At 50.5% G+C, this 16,980-nt stretch overlaps 1 protein-coding gene across 2 annotated transcripts in view; it reads left to right on the top strand.

The window, feature by feature from the left end:
- SETD3 (SET domain containing 3, actin N3(tau)-histidine methyltransferase) overlaps positions 1-16,980 on the top strand; it is a 510,073-nt gene that overhangs the window by 151,181 nt on the left and 341,912 nt on the right. The window lies entirely within an intron of this gene.

Raw genomic sequence — 16,980 nt, 5'->3', positions numbered from 1 at the left:
ATGCACCAATCCATGTTTTCCATCCAAGCCTCGACCGTGGGTGGCCTCTGGGATCCCCACAGCTGCGCTATGTCTCTTTTAGCCACCATATTTCCCAGGGTTGCCCACTGCGTCTGTGCAACATTATAGTCAGTCGGTTCCCAGACATTCAGGAGACAACGTCTAGTCTCGGGACGCAAATCAATACCAGTAGCCTCCTACATCTTATTGTGTACCCCAGCCCAGAAGGCGGCTACTGCAGGACACTCCCAGATTATATGTAGAAACGTCCCTAGCAGCCCACAACCACGCTTACAAAGACCATCCTCTAAATAACCCATTCTAATCAAGCGTGGGCCAGTCATATGGCCGAGATACCCGCCACCCCCTCTCAACACAATCCCCAAGGATGGGAAACCGAAACCAGATCTGAACTTTTGGAAGACGGGAGGGAGTGACCCTCCCGGCCGTATTTATTAAAATATGAAACAAAATTAAAACATTAAAATAACAGTTTCATATTATGTACAATTTCATTTCCACATTGCGATGTTTGGCTAACCTTAACATAGTCTCTAATACAAAGGTTCTCCTAGCCGAACTAACATCCTACAAAACATCTAACTTGAAATTTTGAAATTGTACATCCTAACGTTTAAGGGCCAACGGCAAGGTCGTAACCGGTGTCAAGATCCCTAACCAGAAATATCCCCCCCACTTGTGAGGGGCTACCGCACCGAGGTGTACCTCGAGTGCAACTACCAATTTCCCTTGACTTGACGGGGGCCCCAATAAACTCGACGCCACTTAAAGGTCGTCCGAGGACTCGTGTGAGGAATCTAGAAGGTAGCGTAGACCCCCCCCCAAACCCCACACATCTTACCACATCTGCCGTCGCAGATGTCTTGGCCCCGGGAAATTCTCGGGGGCTGTAGCCCCCCCTACCCAGGAAGGGGCCTTGACCGCCTTTCCTTTCCTTTCGGCGTCCCATCCTTAGAAGGGACCGCCTTCCCCGTTGAGGGGCCAATGGCCACCTCCTTCGAGCGCTCCCATCCGTAATGGGTGACGCCCACTCATAGGGTTCTACCAATTAGTGCTCACCGATCATGACCTTACCGCCCGACCAAAATAAATACGACAGTTCTAAGCTAAAAATAATTCTAACCAAATGACTAAATGACTCAAAAGACAGTCAAAAGTAACAATTTTACTCAAACATGCTACTGATCGACATTAGAGCAAGATCACTTTATTTGCAAAATAATATCACAATTGACCATATCTTTATTGCATACTTAATGTCTATCACGATAATAATCCGACCTGCAAAAAAGAGTTACCACATCAAAACTTTATTCAAAACAATTCGCCGTCTTCAGGGGCTGGTGGGTGGGTCAAAATTGGCTCTTCGTTCCGTCTCGAGCTCACGTGCAGCGAGGTGGTGCAGCTTCAGAGCACAGGAACAAGAGATTGCTTCCTTGGCTTGTTGCTCCTTTTATCCGTCTTCAGGGCGGGCGTAAACCCGCCCCGGCCTGCCCCGAGGGCGTGGCCCGGCTGCGTCAGTGTCTAGGCCAGCCCACTCCAGGGCGGGAAAAAGGCGCGCCCCGGCTACGCCGCTTCGGGCATACCAGCCGGGACTCGCCTCCCGCCCAAGATGGCTTCCCGGGGGGATCGTGGTACTCGACCATACGTTCGGGGGGACCGAATGGTCGCCCCTTTCCATATGGCCGAGATACCCGCCACCCCCTCTCAACACAATCCCCAAGGATGGGAAACCGAAACCAGATCTGAACTTTTGGAAGACGGGAGGGAGTGACCCTCCCGGCCGTATTTATTAAAATATGAAACAAAATTAAAACATTAAAATAACAGTTTCATATTATGTACAATTTCATTTCCACATTGCGATGTTTGGCTAACCTTAACATAGTCTCTAATACAAAGGTTCTCCTAGCCGAACTAACATCTTACAAAACATCTAACTTGAAATTTTGAAATTGTACATCCTAACGTTTAAGGGCCAACGGCAAGGTCGTAACCGGTGTCAAGATCCCTAACCAGAAATATCCCCCCCACTTGTGAGGGGCTACCGCACCGAGGTGTACCTCGAGTGCAACTACCAATTTCCCTTGACTTGACGGGGGCCCCAATAAACTCGACGCCACTTAAAGGTCGTCCGAGGACTCGTGTGAGGAATCTAGAAGGTAGCGTAGACCCCCCCCAAACCCCACACATCTTACCACATCTGCCGTCGCAGATGTCTTGGCCCCGGGAAATTCTCCGGGAGGGGGCTGTAGCCCCCCCTACCCAGGAAGGGGCCTTGACCGCCTTTCCTTTCCTTTCGGCGTCCCATCCTTAGAAGGGACCGCCTTCCCCGTTGAGGGGCCAATGGCCACCTCCTTCGAGCGCTCCCATCCGTAATGGGTGACGCCCACTCATAGGGATCTACCAATTAGTGCTCACCGATCATGACCTTACCGCCACAGGCCGGATAGTTGACCGGCTATCCGGACCCCCCACAAAACTCCTACCTAAAGGTCATGTCTTAAAGTCTTTAGCCAAGCTATACAGTCACCTATGAGTAACTCGTTCCCTGCCCGGGACAAATGAACACCATCCCCCAAATACATACTGTCGCCAATAATACAACCATGCGAAATAGAATGCAGTGTATTGGAACGGAATAATCTACTCACTTTGTTATTAATTTTTCTTACCGAATGATTCAGAGCAGAAACAGAAATAGCCCCCCGCCATACTTTTCGTGGGATCATATGTGACCATGCAATCATGCACCCTGGAACTCTCCTCGCCAACCAACTTACAGTGGAAAGCATCGCCTCAAGAAGAAGTCGTCTACCAGTGGTGACCAAATCATTGCCCCCAAGATGTACTATGACTATAGACGGCGGTGACCTCGTCCGCCCTAGTAAGCCCTCAAAAAATGACTGAAACTGGTCAATACAGAGCCCGCCCTTTCCGTATAAGGACATACTGTACCCGTATTCCCCAGCCACGTGATTCATGTCACCTGCTTTGAATACGTCCGCGGCTCGCCTCACGTATGAGTGGCCCACGACCCACACCTCCTTTCTCACAGCCGGTGAAGTATGACCGCTGGCCAGGTGATGGGTCGACTGGATAGTCCGCCCCGCCTCGTAGGCTTGCGCAACTGAAACCAAACAAAAACAAGAAGCGTGAGTACATCGTTACAGCTTCACAACATGTGCAACCGCACATATCTCTTATAACAATCGGAGGACCAACGCCCCACACGTTTAATTTGTTCAACATTCAGACCCCTGGCCGTAGCCTCTGTGGCGGCCCCTATCCGAAAGGAATGGGTCCCAAACTCGCTCGGGTTCAAGCCCGCAGCCGTAATCGACATCGCAAGCACCCGCTGAAACTGAAACCTCGTCAGTGGGGTGGTGTCAGCGTGTCTCAACAATGTCCCCCCCCATGATGCCACCCTCTGTGCTAAATACTCCTCTACACAGCTCACCGGGCACATGGATGACCCGGGGATCCTTCGTATCACTATGCAGTCCCCCACTGAACCCTGATCAGTCTTGGACTTGACAAATGAGACAGTCATTGTCTCGCCCTTGATTTGGACATGCTCTCGGCACAGTCCTCCCCTGGTATCCTGCTTGTTCCTTGCCACTAATTCGCTTACCCGCATAGCCCCATAAAATGCTAGCACAAAAGCGGCTCGGAATAACACTGCTTAATCCTGGGATGAACATGTTGCAGGAAGTACAGATAACAACAAAGCCAACCTATCCAGACCTATCGGGCGCCTATCATCTACTTTGCGACCCTCAAGGCGTTGCCACCCGCGTAGCGCCTTCTGCACCACAAAAGACGCTGTCGGGTCCTGGATCCCATGAGCCCTAGCCATAAAGGAAATGGCGGCCCGATGCCTCTGGGCCGTAGCCACTGATTTGCCTGTCTGACGTAAGTACAGCAGGAAGTTCACTACCCACTCCTCCTGGCCCCAAAGCTCCCCTCTAGCTGCCCCCAAAAAGGCCCAATAGGAACGGAACGCCCCTTCGTATGCCTTCCTCGTCCTGGGTGCTAAACTCTCTCCCACGAGGTTCTGTAGTTCGGGGCACCGAGAGACCAGAGAGCTTCGGGAAAGGGTGCTGCCACCGGGTCCGCTGTGGGCAGAAATCCCCAGAAGGCCTGCATACGAAAACGAGAAAGCGCATCAGCCGCCTGGTTCATCACCCCCGGGACATGTTTTGCCTTAAATAGGACATTCAGTTGCATACACAATAACACAATCTCCTTGAGTAATCTCAGGACCCATTTGCATCGTGCTGCCTGGCTATTGATACACTCAACCACGGTCATGTTATCAGACCAGAATACCACAGAGTGATCACTGAACCCCTCGGGCCAAGTTCTCAGGGCCACCAGAATGGGAAAAAGTTCTAGGAAAGCAATGTTGCTTGTCAGACCATTATCATGCCACCATTGCGGCCATTTTTGTGCCGACCACTGAGTGCCGAATATGGCACCAAAACCAATGCTCCCTGCTGAATCGGTCCACAGCCCCAGCTCCTCGGAGGACACGGCCGGTTTGTTCCAGACTATTCGGCCATTGAAATCCGCCAGAAATGCCAACCAAATGCGCATGTCCTGGCGAACCTCTGCCGAGAGCCGAGTGCGGTGATGACCTTCCTTCAGGCCGACCATGGCTTGAGCGATCGAGCGAGAAAAAGGGCGGGCCATCGGTATAACTCTTAGGGCAAAATTCAACTGTCCCACTAATTGCTGTAATTGATGTAGCCTAACTTTAGACTCACTTATACACATTTGCAGGGACGCCCTGAATTTTAACACTTTGTCCCCTGGTAAACGAAAACAACCTTCCACGGAATCCAGCTCGATCCCCAGAAACTCGAGGCAAGTCGAGGGACCCACAGTCTTACCTGGTGCCAATGGCATGCAAAATTGATTCATCAGAACACAAAATTCAGTCAAAGCCTGTCCACATTCGGGATCACCGGCTGCCCCCAGAAACAAAAAGTCATCGAGATAATGCATTACATTGTTAAACCCCGTTTTCCTCGTGAAGACCCATTGTAGGAAGCATCCGAACTTTTCAAAATAGGCACAAGATATAGAGCACCCCATCGGCATACACTTATCCATGTAATAATGACCCTGAAACATAAAACCAAGGAGACGCTGATCGTCAGGATGTACCGGGAGCAACCGGAACGCTGATTCGATATCAGATTTTGCCATCAGCGCACCGGGCCCCAGGCGATTCAACATGGCTACTGCCTCATCGAAGGATGCGTACCGCACCGAACACACTTCCGGGTCTATCGCATCGTTCACTGAAAGACCACGTGGGGCTGATAAATTATGTATCAGCCGAAACTCACCCGGGTCCTTCTTGGGGACCACCCCTAAAGGGGAACAAACAAAGTTAGCCACTGGTGGCACATTAAATGGACTGGCGACTCGACCTCGAGCCACCTCCTTCCTGATTTTTTCCTGTACCACGGTCGTATGTTGTTGGACCGATATCTGATTTTTACATTGTGGTCTACCCTGAAACTCTCCCACTGGGATGCGGAAACCATATGAAAAACCGTTGCGCAACACCCCAGCGGAAGCGTGATCCGGGTATTCGTTGAGCCAGGGAATCATTGCCAAGGTATCAATCGGGGTAGGTAAAGGCGCCCCTCGGACTATGTTAGACCTGTTTGGCGCCTCCTCTACCCCCGTTATCACCCGTTTTGGCTCTGCACATGGACTCAGGGTGGGATGATTGACCACACCCCCCACATTCGTGCCTAAATTTGCATGACCCCTGGGGCCTCGTACACTTCCCCCTGTTAAAGTTCCAACAAACCCCTTTTTTGTTTGCGTTGCCGGCTGGCCTCGAGTGATTGTCGTTACTTGTGCCTGACCGAAAGGGCGTCCCCGCGTAATGGCGGGAGGATTCCCCAACGCTACTTCCTATCAATGGCACTTTTAACATACCGGAGTCCTCCATTTTGGACCAAGACACAGAATCATAACAGTCCCAAGTTAAGTTTTTATCATGCTCTTTCGCTTTTCTGAAGACATTGTCGTAACAAAACCAATGATTGCCCTCGTGAGATACAGAGTACCCCATGATCCGTGACTGATAAATCGGCAATTCGGGCAGCAATTCTGGCCTACGTTCTCCCAAGATGGATGTAAAAACCCCCCATGCCTTGCCCCAATTACCAATGTTTTCATTTACCTTAAAGGCGGCCATCTTTGCGCGCCAAACACTTGGGTGCATGAGCTCTTTCTGGCTTTTAACATGCTCCATTTCATAATGATCGGTTAACAAAGAGAAGATGTTCACATATTCCCCTGCTTATATCTTCTCCTTAATTGCCAGAGGGACATGTTGACCCAATTTTTCCCGCCGAGAGGGTGCTGACTCATCCCTCGCAATTGGCAAAGGCCGCTTACCTGAACCTGAAGCTGTATCTGCGGCTGGAACTGATGGCGATGGTGCCGCCGTCGCTTCCCTTGTTTCCCGCAGCCGCCTCATCAGCACCTGCGCGTCGTCAGCCGTGGCGCCCTTGTTACCTTTACCCAACCACGCTGCTAATTGAGCTGCCAGCTCGGGCGGCATATCCTCCCCGGACACAGGGGTGACCACTACGGGAATCGGATTTCCTTCTTCCGGCACGGGAGTTGGAGCCTCAAGCGGGGTTTCGAGTGGGGGACAGGGAAGTGGGTTGTCTCCCCCAGCTGCTCCCCGTCTGGGCCTCTTGCCTTTTCCTCCTGGAGCTGCTCCCGCCAGAGGACGTTTCGGGCCCCCTTCCCCCTCATTCTCCGCCACCCGCTTCTTTAACTCGGTCATCTCTTTCATGAGAACACGCAGCATCTGGTCAGTAGTCATTCGCTTTCCAACCTTCTTCGGCATTCTCCCGATAGAGTATCTGAAAAACAAACAAGAAAGATTACAACGCTCAAAATTGGCTCTTCGTTCCGTCTCGAGCTCACGTGCAGCGAGGTGGTGCAGCTTCAGAGCACAGGAACAAGAGGATGCTTCCTTGGCTTGTTGCTCCTTTTATCCGTCTTCAGGGCGGGCGTAAACCCGCCCCGGCCTGCCCCGAGGGCGTGGCCCGGCTGCGTCAGTGTCTAGGCCAGCCCACTCCAGGGCGGGAAAAAGGCGCGCCCCGGCTACGCCGCTTCGGGCATACCAGCCGGGACTCGCCTCCTGCCCAAGATGGCTTCCCGGGGGGATCGTGGTACTCGACCATACGTTCGGGGGGACCGAATGGTCGCCCCTTTCCACATACACTCTATGCAGGATTTTAAGTTGCACAAACCGGAAACGGGCCGGAATCGCGACCTCCTTGGGAGAAGAGATCGCAGATTGCCAGTCCTCATCATCTAATTCAAGACCGTCTCGGGTCCACACCTCGCGGAGGAGCACTAACAGGTCAGTCCTACCATTGATCAGTTTTTTATAGATCAAATAGATAGTACTATCTGGCAAATAACCATCTAGTATCCAGGGCACAAGTCCTAAAAAAAGAAGTGGGGGGACTCTCCAAGGTAGGCGTGGTCACAGGAAGTGACATCACGACAGGAAGTGACATCACGACAGGAAGTGACATCACAACAGGAAGTGCATCACATGTAAGGCAGATCTATCATTTGCATTTAATGCAAGATTTAACAATTGAAGCTGCTTGGTACTTAAGCCTGTGACTTAAGGTCCCTGCCTGGAGGAATTAGCAGCCCAAATGTGGATGAAGTTTGGCGAAGGTGACATGAACACATTTTCAAAACGCTACAGGAAAGTTTGACTGCAAGATTTTGTATACATTACAGGTTCCCAGAGAGGCTGCTTCCCACACTCGACAATGACTATTACACACATTAGGGCTCCATATTCACGTTATTCTATCGATGAGTGTTATATGTTATCTCCCCATTGTCTCAGCTGCCTCTCTCTAGCTGTGGCTAGATTTATTTATTTTATTAGAATTAGGGTGACCAACTGGCATTGGTGCAAATTCAGGATGGTGAGTGTAAAAATTCAGGACAAAGGGTCAAAATTCAGGACACAAATTCTGGACAGGAGGTCAAAATTCAGGACAAAACTTCAGGACAATAGTTACGTTTTACAGACACATCAGAGGTCGCACAATAGTATATAAGTAAGCCCAGCCATTTCCAAAAGTATTCAACCATTTGCAAACCTATCCATCATGTATCCTTCCATCTATCATTTCACTCATCCATCCCTTCATCCATCCCCTCATCCATCCTTTCACACATCCTCCATTATCCATCCATCCATCCACCCTATCCATCTGTACACTTATCCTTCCACTCTTCATCCCATCCATCCATTCACTCATCCATTCAGCCATTTACCCTTTCACCAATCCAGCCATCCTTTCACTGACTAATCCTTTCACCCATCCACTCTTTTAGTCATCCATCCATCCTCCCTTTCTCTCTCCATCGAACCTTTCACTTAGCCTTCCTTCCATCCATCCATCCATCCATCCACCCACCCATCCATCCATCTGCTCATCCACTCATGAATCCATCCATTGCCCCTATCACTCATCCATCTATCATTTCACTCCTTCACACATCTATTCATCCTTTTGTCCATCTACCCTCCCTTTCACTCACTCATCCATACTTGCACCAACCCTTTCACTCATATGTCCATTCATTCACCCTTGCACTTATCAATCCATCCATCATTTCACTCATCCACCTACCCCCCCCCATCATCCACCCACCATCCACACACCCACTCATCCATCCTTTCACCCACCCACCATCCAATCCACTGATCCACCCTTTCACCCATCCACCATCCACCCACCCACTCATCCATCCATCCTTTCACCCACCCACTCATTATCCATCCATCCATCCATCCTTTCACCCACCCACTCATCATCCATCCATCCATCCATCCTTTCACCCACCCACTTATCCATCCATCCATCCCTTCACCACTCTCCATCCATCCTTTCACCCCCCCATCCATCCATCCCTTCACCCACTCTCCATCCATCCATAGTTTCACCCACCCATCATCCATCCATCCATCCATCTGTCCTTCCCCTCATCATCCATCCATCCATCCATCCCCTCATCATCCATTTATCCTTCCCCCTCATCACCCATCCATCCTTTTCCCTCATCATCCATCCTTTTCCCTCATCATCCATCCATCCTTTTCCCTCATCATCCATCCTTCCCCTCATCATCCATCCATCCTTTTCCCTCATCACCCATCCATCCTTTCCCCTCATCATCCATCCATCCTTTCACCCACCCCCTCATCATCCATCCATTCCCTCATCATCCATCCATCCATCCATCCCCTCATCATCCATCCATCCACCCTTCCCCTCATCATCCATCCTTTCACCCACCCCCTCATCATCCATCCATCCATCCATCCTTCCCCTCATCATCCATCCATCCATCCTTCCCCTCATCATCCATCCTTTCCCGTCATGCATCCATCCTTTCCCGTCATGCATCCATCCTTTCCCGTCATGCATCCATCCTTTCCCGTCATGCATCCATCCTTTCCCGTCATGCATCCATCCTTCCTTTCATCCATCCTTCCCCTCACCCATCCATCCCATCCATTTATCCTGCCCCTCATCCATCCATCCTTCTCCTCATCCATCATCCTTCCCCTCACCCATCTATCCATCCCATCCATTTATCCTGCCCCTCATCCATCCATCCTTCATCCTTCCCCTCATCCATCCTTCCTTTCATCCATCCTTCCCCTCACCCATCCCATCCATTTATCCTGCCCTTCATCCATCCATCCTTCCCCTCCATCCATCCATCCTTCCCCTCATCCATTTATCCTTCCCCTCATCCATCCTTCCCCTCCATCCCTCATCCTTCCCCTCATCCATCTTTCCCCTCATCAATCATCCAGCTACCCTTCCACCCCTATATCCAGCTATTTACATTTTCTCTCCATCCTTCCCCTCACTCATCAATCCATCTATCCTCTCTCATTATCCATTTATTCAATCTTTCATTCATCCATTCACCCTTTCACTAATTCATCCAGCCATTCACACATCCCTTCACTTACTTACGCGCCCACCTTTCCATATTCATTTTGAGCTGAGCCCTTTTGAGAAGAGGCCCATCAAGAACTTCACCCTCGCTGCAGGGGCCGTTCCAGGACTGGGACAGAAGCCACCCAAAGCGGAGACAGGATCCACCGCAGGGGGGGACAAGAGCCATCACAGGCGGGGGTGGACAGGAGCCATCACAGGCGGGGGTGGACAGGAGCCACAACATGGGGGGACAGGAGCCATCACTGTGGGGGGTGGACTGGAGCCACAACATGGGGGGACAGGAGCAGGAGTCATCACAGGAGAGGGAACGTGATCCACCAGGGTGGGCACAGGGGTGGGCATGCAGTATTCTAGTATCATATTGGGCTTCTCGCCCCCTCCTGCAAAAGATAACGAGTAGACAGGCTCTCTGTCCAAAATGCCATCCCCCATTGTGATGTACAGTACTTACAGGAGATACTCCGAGAGAACTGATGGAACTGATTGTCCTCCATACTTTGTTCATCAGTGTGGGTGCGATTGTGCCATTTCTTTATTGTATTACATTATGCATGTTGGAAGAACCGAGGTTTGCTTACAAATTAGTGACCGTAATTAAGCTCGGTGAAGAGAAGCAGGTGCTGCCTCGGTGTAATCTGGGGTGTAATCTGGCCGAGTCTAGGATGTTTGGGGCCCTGGGTAGAAATGGAATGTGTGAGCCCCCCTCTAAATAGCAGATACAAGACGCATTCAGGGTTGTTTGCGTGTGAATGGATGCCTCCTGCTCCGAAGCTGCCTCCCCCCCTCTGTCACCTTCAAGCACCTCTTAACAGCTCATCAAGGGCTGGAGGTGTGAGGCTTGCCATCCCGCTGTGCCTCTACAGTGCTGCTGGGGGTCTGAGCTTTCATACAGCATCGGAGTCAAGAAGGGAGGTGGGGGCAAGCTGTGCCCGGTTCAAATTACGGACAAATGGCAGGGGCGTGGTGACCACCGGCGTGCTTGGTAACTTCAGGATTCAGCCAGCCACTCGCCCAACCGGAAATACTTTATTTACTTTGTGCGCGCCGCGCTCCCGTTTTTTTAATGGTGGACGCGGTTTTGATTTAGCAGGGTGGACGGCGTCCACCCTGAAAAACCCTCGGAAATAAGTGGTGGGATGCCGTCCACCCGCGTGGTACCCCGACTCGTGCCCTGCTAGTATCCTATCCTCAAGTGGAGAGGATTCCGGAATCTCCACACCATCAGTAAGAACCGAATGCAGGGCATGATGGACCTGAGCGTATCGGAAATATTCTCTGTCACTAATGTTAAACTCAACCCTTAATTCCTGAAAGGTTTTAAACTTGCCTTTTTCCCATAGGTCACCTACCTTACTGATACCGATCATATCCCATTTCTCAAATCCTTTCGTTCTCCATAAGTTACTCAGCTTCTCGGAAGCAAAAAGTGGGGTCGCACGAGTAAGTCGATCCTTCCATCCCATAGCATTATTTGCAAAGTACCAAACCTGTACAGCAATCTTAGTTTGCCCGGAGAGCTTCCCTCTATCCAGTCTAGAATAAAGCGCTCTATAATAATCGCCCCCCGGCAACAGCCACCTGTCCACGGCAAACGCAGGGTTTAATCCGGGACCATACATGCCATGATTAATGGCCCCCAGTTGAGACGCCCAATAATACCGTTTGATGTCAGGGAGAGCGATACCACAGTCGTACCATGGAAACGTCAACTTGGCGAGAGCGATACGCGAACGCCCATCCTAGATCAACTTCCTCTGGAGACCCTCAATAGTCCGAAAATAACTTGCGGGAATTACATCAAAGGTGTTCTGAAGAGCATACAGAATGCGCGGCAATGACATCATCTTAAAGAGCGCTGCACGGCCAAGCGGCGAAAGCGGCAGCTTGCGCCAGCGCGCCACATGCAGCTTAAGCCGGGTCAGCGGCGGGAGCAAGTTCTGTTCATATCGGGCAGCCGGGTTCAATGATACATAAACCCTGAGATACTTAAAGATACTTAAAACCTGTCTGTGTAACCTGGATGGGACAATCACGCGGTTATAGAGGGACATCGCCCGAGAGGACGTATAGGTAAGACTTAGTCCAATTAATGACTAGACCCGAGTTCCTACCAAAGGAGGTGAGGACATCAAACAGAACAATTAACGACTTCCGGGGAGAAGTCAGATACAACAATATATCGTCCACGTAAAGCGAAATACGATCTTCGAGGTCTGGGGCCCACTGTATACCCTTCATCGACTGTTCCCATCTAATCCAGGCTTCAAGGGGCTCAAGGGCAAGAGCAAACAAGAGCGGAGATAATGGACAACCCTATCTTGTGCCCCTTCTGAGAACAAAGGGCTCAGAGACCTGAGCATTCACCACCACCTGCGCCAACGGGTCTTCATAGAGAAGCTTGACCCAGCTAATAAAGCCAGGACCAAAACCAAACTTAGCGAGTACAGCCCACAAATATGGCCACTCAATCGTATCGAAAGCCATCGTGGCATCCAAAGAGGCCAAGATGGCCGGCTCACGCAATGACGAATCCCTCGTGAGAACACCATGCAAACGTCGCAAATTCAGGGCCGTATTCCGATGCGGGATGAAACCGGACTGATCCGGATGAATCAAATCACTGATCACCTTTATTACACGATTGGCTAACAACTTAGTGAGAATCTTGGGTTCCGCATTAAGCAGTGATATTGGCCTATAAGAGGCGCAGCGGTCCTTGGGCTTCCCTTCCTTATGAATCACCACTATGGTCGCAAGACGCTGATCACGGGGAAGGGAGCCACCATCTCGCGATTCCAAGAACATATCACGAATTTTATCGGGGCGCAGTTTATAAAGTTCAATGGGGAGTCCGTTAGGACCCATCGCCTTTCCCGAACAAACAGAGCGGATAGCGAGAGCCACCTCTTCCGCGGTTATTACGGCATCTAGTGACTCTCTATCAGAATCAGATAAGCAGGGCAATGCAATGTCGCGCAACAATAAATGGGAGTGTTCCTCCGGCCTTTCAGATACGGGGAATACACTTCCCGGAGATGTTCCGCAAAACTCTGGACGATCTCCTCGGGTTCAGTCACACACGCACCATTCACTCTCTCAATCACAGGAACCACACGACTAGCCCTTTCTTTTTTATCCAACCATGCAATCAATTTGCTGGCTTTATCTCTGACATCATACAACCGACCCTGTTGCTCCCTGCCCATAACTTTCGTGGCATCCGTAACCAACGCCCTGTAGTCAAGCTGTTTAAGTCGCATAATATGTATCTTCTCACGGGTGACGCCCGATTCCAGCTCACGCTCCAGCTCGGTGATCTGTCTCAAGCCTGACCACCTCCTCGTTTCTACTCTTCTTCGCACCAGCAATCAACGATAACGCCTGACCTCGAATGACCGTCTTAAAGGCCTCCCAGAGCGATACTGTAGAAGACACTGATCCCAGGCTCTCAACAAAATACTGGTCAAGAGATTTGACCAATTCCGCGCGAGTCTTAGGGTTACGGAGATACCACAGATAAATTGGGGTTATCGGCCCCTCCGAGCCCACACGTGAGTCTATCTGAAGCCATAGTGGAGAGTGGTCGGCTATTCCCCGTGCTAAGTGACGAACCTCAGTTACGGAGGTGGCCTGTGCAGCTGGCTTCAAAATATAATGAATCCTAGAAAGGCTACCGTGTGCCCCCGAGTGGAAAGTGTATTGAGTCTGGGCAGGGTGCAGCAGTCTCCAACAATCCACCAACCGTAGCGTATCTACAAAGCCACTAAGCCAATTCTCTGTCCCGGTGAGGTCCCTGGGTGGGAGACGATCCTCTCTACCAGAGACAACTGAGTTAAAATCTCTGCTCATGACCAGAGTTCCCCCAGAAAGTCCCAATACCAGTCGCCCCAGGTCAGCAAACGTTGTCGACTGCACACTCAAACCTGAAACCCGTTACAACTCCCCCCACCCTGCACCCCTGCATAAGACTAAATATCCACCCCAACTTGCAGTGTGCCTGTCGCCCTAATATCAAACTAGTCTACAAAAAGAAACCCCCGGGGAGGAAGAGAGTCAACCCATCGCCCCGCCCCTCCCGGGTAGGACGCATCAAGTCATACTGTAAAAGTCATCGAACCATGGTCAGGGTTATCAGTAAAGTTCAGGGACCGGAAACCAGACTCCTATTCCTGCTCCGTCTTGCCGCCTTCCGCTCCTCCAGAATGTTCCTCCCGGCCACGTTGGTGTGGCAAAGTGTCGAGCCATTCTCCTGCCATATCCGGGAGGTCAAAAAAATATGTTCGTTCCTCTTATTCCACGCACAGCCTGGCTGGAAATAACATTGCATATTTCAGTTCCATCTCTCTGTCGCCGTTTCACGCCCATAAATCAAAGTCTTTGCTTTTGGACTGCCTGTGTAAAGTCCGGGTAGAAACTTAAAGTGGTATTTTCAAATTTAGTAGGACCACTCATCCGTGAGGCCTGCAGGATAGCGTCTCTATCCCGGAAATTGAAGATTCTGGCGATGAGAGGTCTTGGCGGGGCACCCAGCTTCGGTTTACCACCCGGTACTCTGTGGGCTCGTTTAACTGCGAAAAACTTGCTCAGACCCTTAGGAGAGAGGTGTTTGGTGATGAGATCTTCCACAAACAAAGCGGCTGCCGGATCCTCTGATTTTTCCGGGACCCCAATAATGCGAACGTTGTTACGCCGGGCCCTTCCTTCAAAGTCCTCAAACCGAGGCGCAAAAAGATCGTTCGAGGTCCGCAGGTTGCGGACCTCTGTCTGCAAGTCGGACACATCACCCGTTAAGCTGGAAGTTTTCAGATCTAAAGATTTGACCTTTTTCATTAGTTTTTGATAAATCCGTACGGATCAAATTGACATCGATCGAAACTGTGTCCAGCCTGTGGGCGAGAGTCTCAAATTGCTGGCCGATGGACGCCTTCATCCCATCAAGGGCGCCCATGACGTCTTGTAAAGTCAATTCTGCCGTCGAGGCCGGGCCCTCTTTAGTATCATCTAGTGATCTGCTCGGACCACCAGGGGATCCTTTAGAGTGGGCATATCATTCCATATTATTTGTTTGGGTGTAGCCACCTCGCCTAGTGGTCTTGGATTTTTGCTTGTCGCCATCAGGTCTGGTCGCCATCACAGACAAGGAGGCCCTCCAAAGTGGCGTATCTCGAGAGAAAGTGGCCGCACCGGGAGGGCACAGTCAGTGCAGGCCCAATGTGCGCAGTCAGGATATCGCCTTATGATCGTTGAGCAATCAAATAGCTTCTGTTAGTTGCAGTTCCTTTCTCAGATAGGATCAGACTGGAGCATCGAAAACGAAAGTCAAAGTACAAGTCAATAGCCGTACGGCTGCGCTTTATCCAGTTTAAATACCTGCACAGGGCTTACTACACGAGAGAGAGGCTGTGACGAGCCGGATTGATTGCCTCCCCCGATTGTCTGAGGTGTGGCAGGGAAGTGGGCATGTTCCTTCATACTGTGTGGTCTTGTGGGGCACTGGAGAGGTACTGGAGGCATGTATGGGACTGCCTGGATGAGGTACTGGGTTGGCGGCTCCCGCGTACATCGCAGCTGGGCCTCCTGCATGCCCTGGAACAGGTGGGTGGTAACATATACAAAAGACACATATTACTCCTGGGTCTTACGGTGGCCAAGAGAGAAGTGGCCTGCGCCTGGAAGGACCCTAGGTCTCCCCCGATAGAGGTATGGAAACGGGGCTTGGTCTACTACATGGGGCTGGAGCGTCCAGTGTTTGAAACCCGCGGCTGCCCTAGAAAGCACTATAAAATCTGGAAGAGGTGGGCGGACTACAGGGGGCTCTGGCTGGAGCCGCCGCTGCGACAGGATGCAACTGAGACATATTGTCCTGAGAACCAGGGTGAGGGTGCGACTGTACTAGAACGTTTGCATTAACTAATTAGCTTGGATCAAGGTGACCGTCGAGAACAGGGCTAAGGTGGGACCCGGGAGGGGGTGGCATTCCGGGGTTGGGGGGATATGGGTAGTTTAAAGTACAACGCTGATCCTGCTTACTGTATTGATTGCTAGGTTTTTCTTTCTTATTTTATGCTCACAGCCCCTCTGGTGTTCGGAGGACTGTGGATATCTTGCAATCATATTTGATTTATCAATAAAAATTGGTTCTGAAAAAAAAAGAAAGTACAAGTCAGTGTCTCTTCATGCCGTTGTTGTTCAACTACTGACCGGGCACTGAACTAACTCGAGCTCCGGGCATCTCCGAGGGGCAGGCCCCAATATTCAAATCGTTGTAATTCCGGTTCCCGAAGTCCGATTCAAATTTGGACAACGGTGTTCGCCTCCGCTATGGCTCGTCTTCAATAACCCGCAATGTAATCGGGATAATTTTCAGGATAGACGTGGGCGGTTGCGAGGGTCTCTGGAGCTCTGTGCTCACGTGGCCATCTTGGTTGTGCGCGAAGCTCCTCCCCATGTGCAACATTTTAATTTTCATTTTCATCACTTTATAGCTTTACAAAGACTGCCTTGGGTAGACCTCATAAAGTGATGTGATTGATTGGGTACATGGTTATTTCTCTATATAAAAGTGTTGTGTTGTTAAACAAGCGTATGTGCATTCCCTACAACTATAAGCGGCAAAGGTGTATAAAAAATCATTGCAGCTAATAAAGAGAATAGATTATTGTTGGGAGTGAGGTGAGGTATTGCAAAGACTTTATGGTTATTATGAAATGAAAGCCATCTTATAAATGGCGACTTAGCCCAACGGGCATCAAGGCATATTACAATTTGTTGGACAAGTTTCAGAATATCATCTTTTATTTTAATGCAGATTATTTGGTCCCAACTGTGCTTCTTCATTTCAGGTGGGTGAATGTGAAGGCCAGGGCTCGTACCACAAAAGTTAGTTCAACTTGCCATTCTGAGG

Source organism: Lissotriton vulgaris, chromosome 9 (genome assembly GCF_964263255.1).
Source record: "Lissotriton vulgaris chromosome 9, aLisVul1.2, whole genome shotgun sequence".
NCBI lineage: Eukaryota > Metazoa > Chordata > Amphibia > Caudata > Salamandridae > Lissotriton > Lissotriton vulgaris.
The sequence above is the reverse complement of the archived record's forward strand: the minus strand, read 5'-3'. Positions and strand labels throughout refer to the sequence as shown.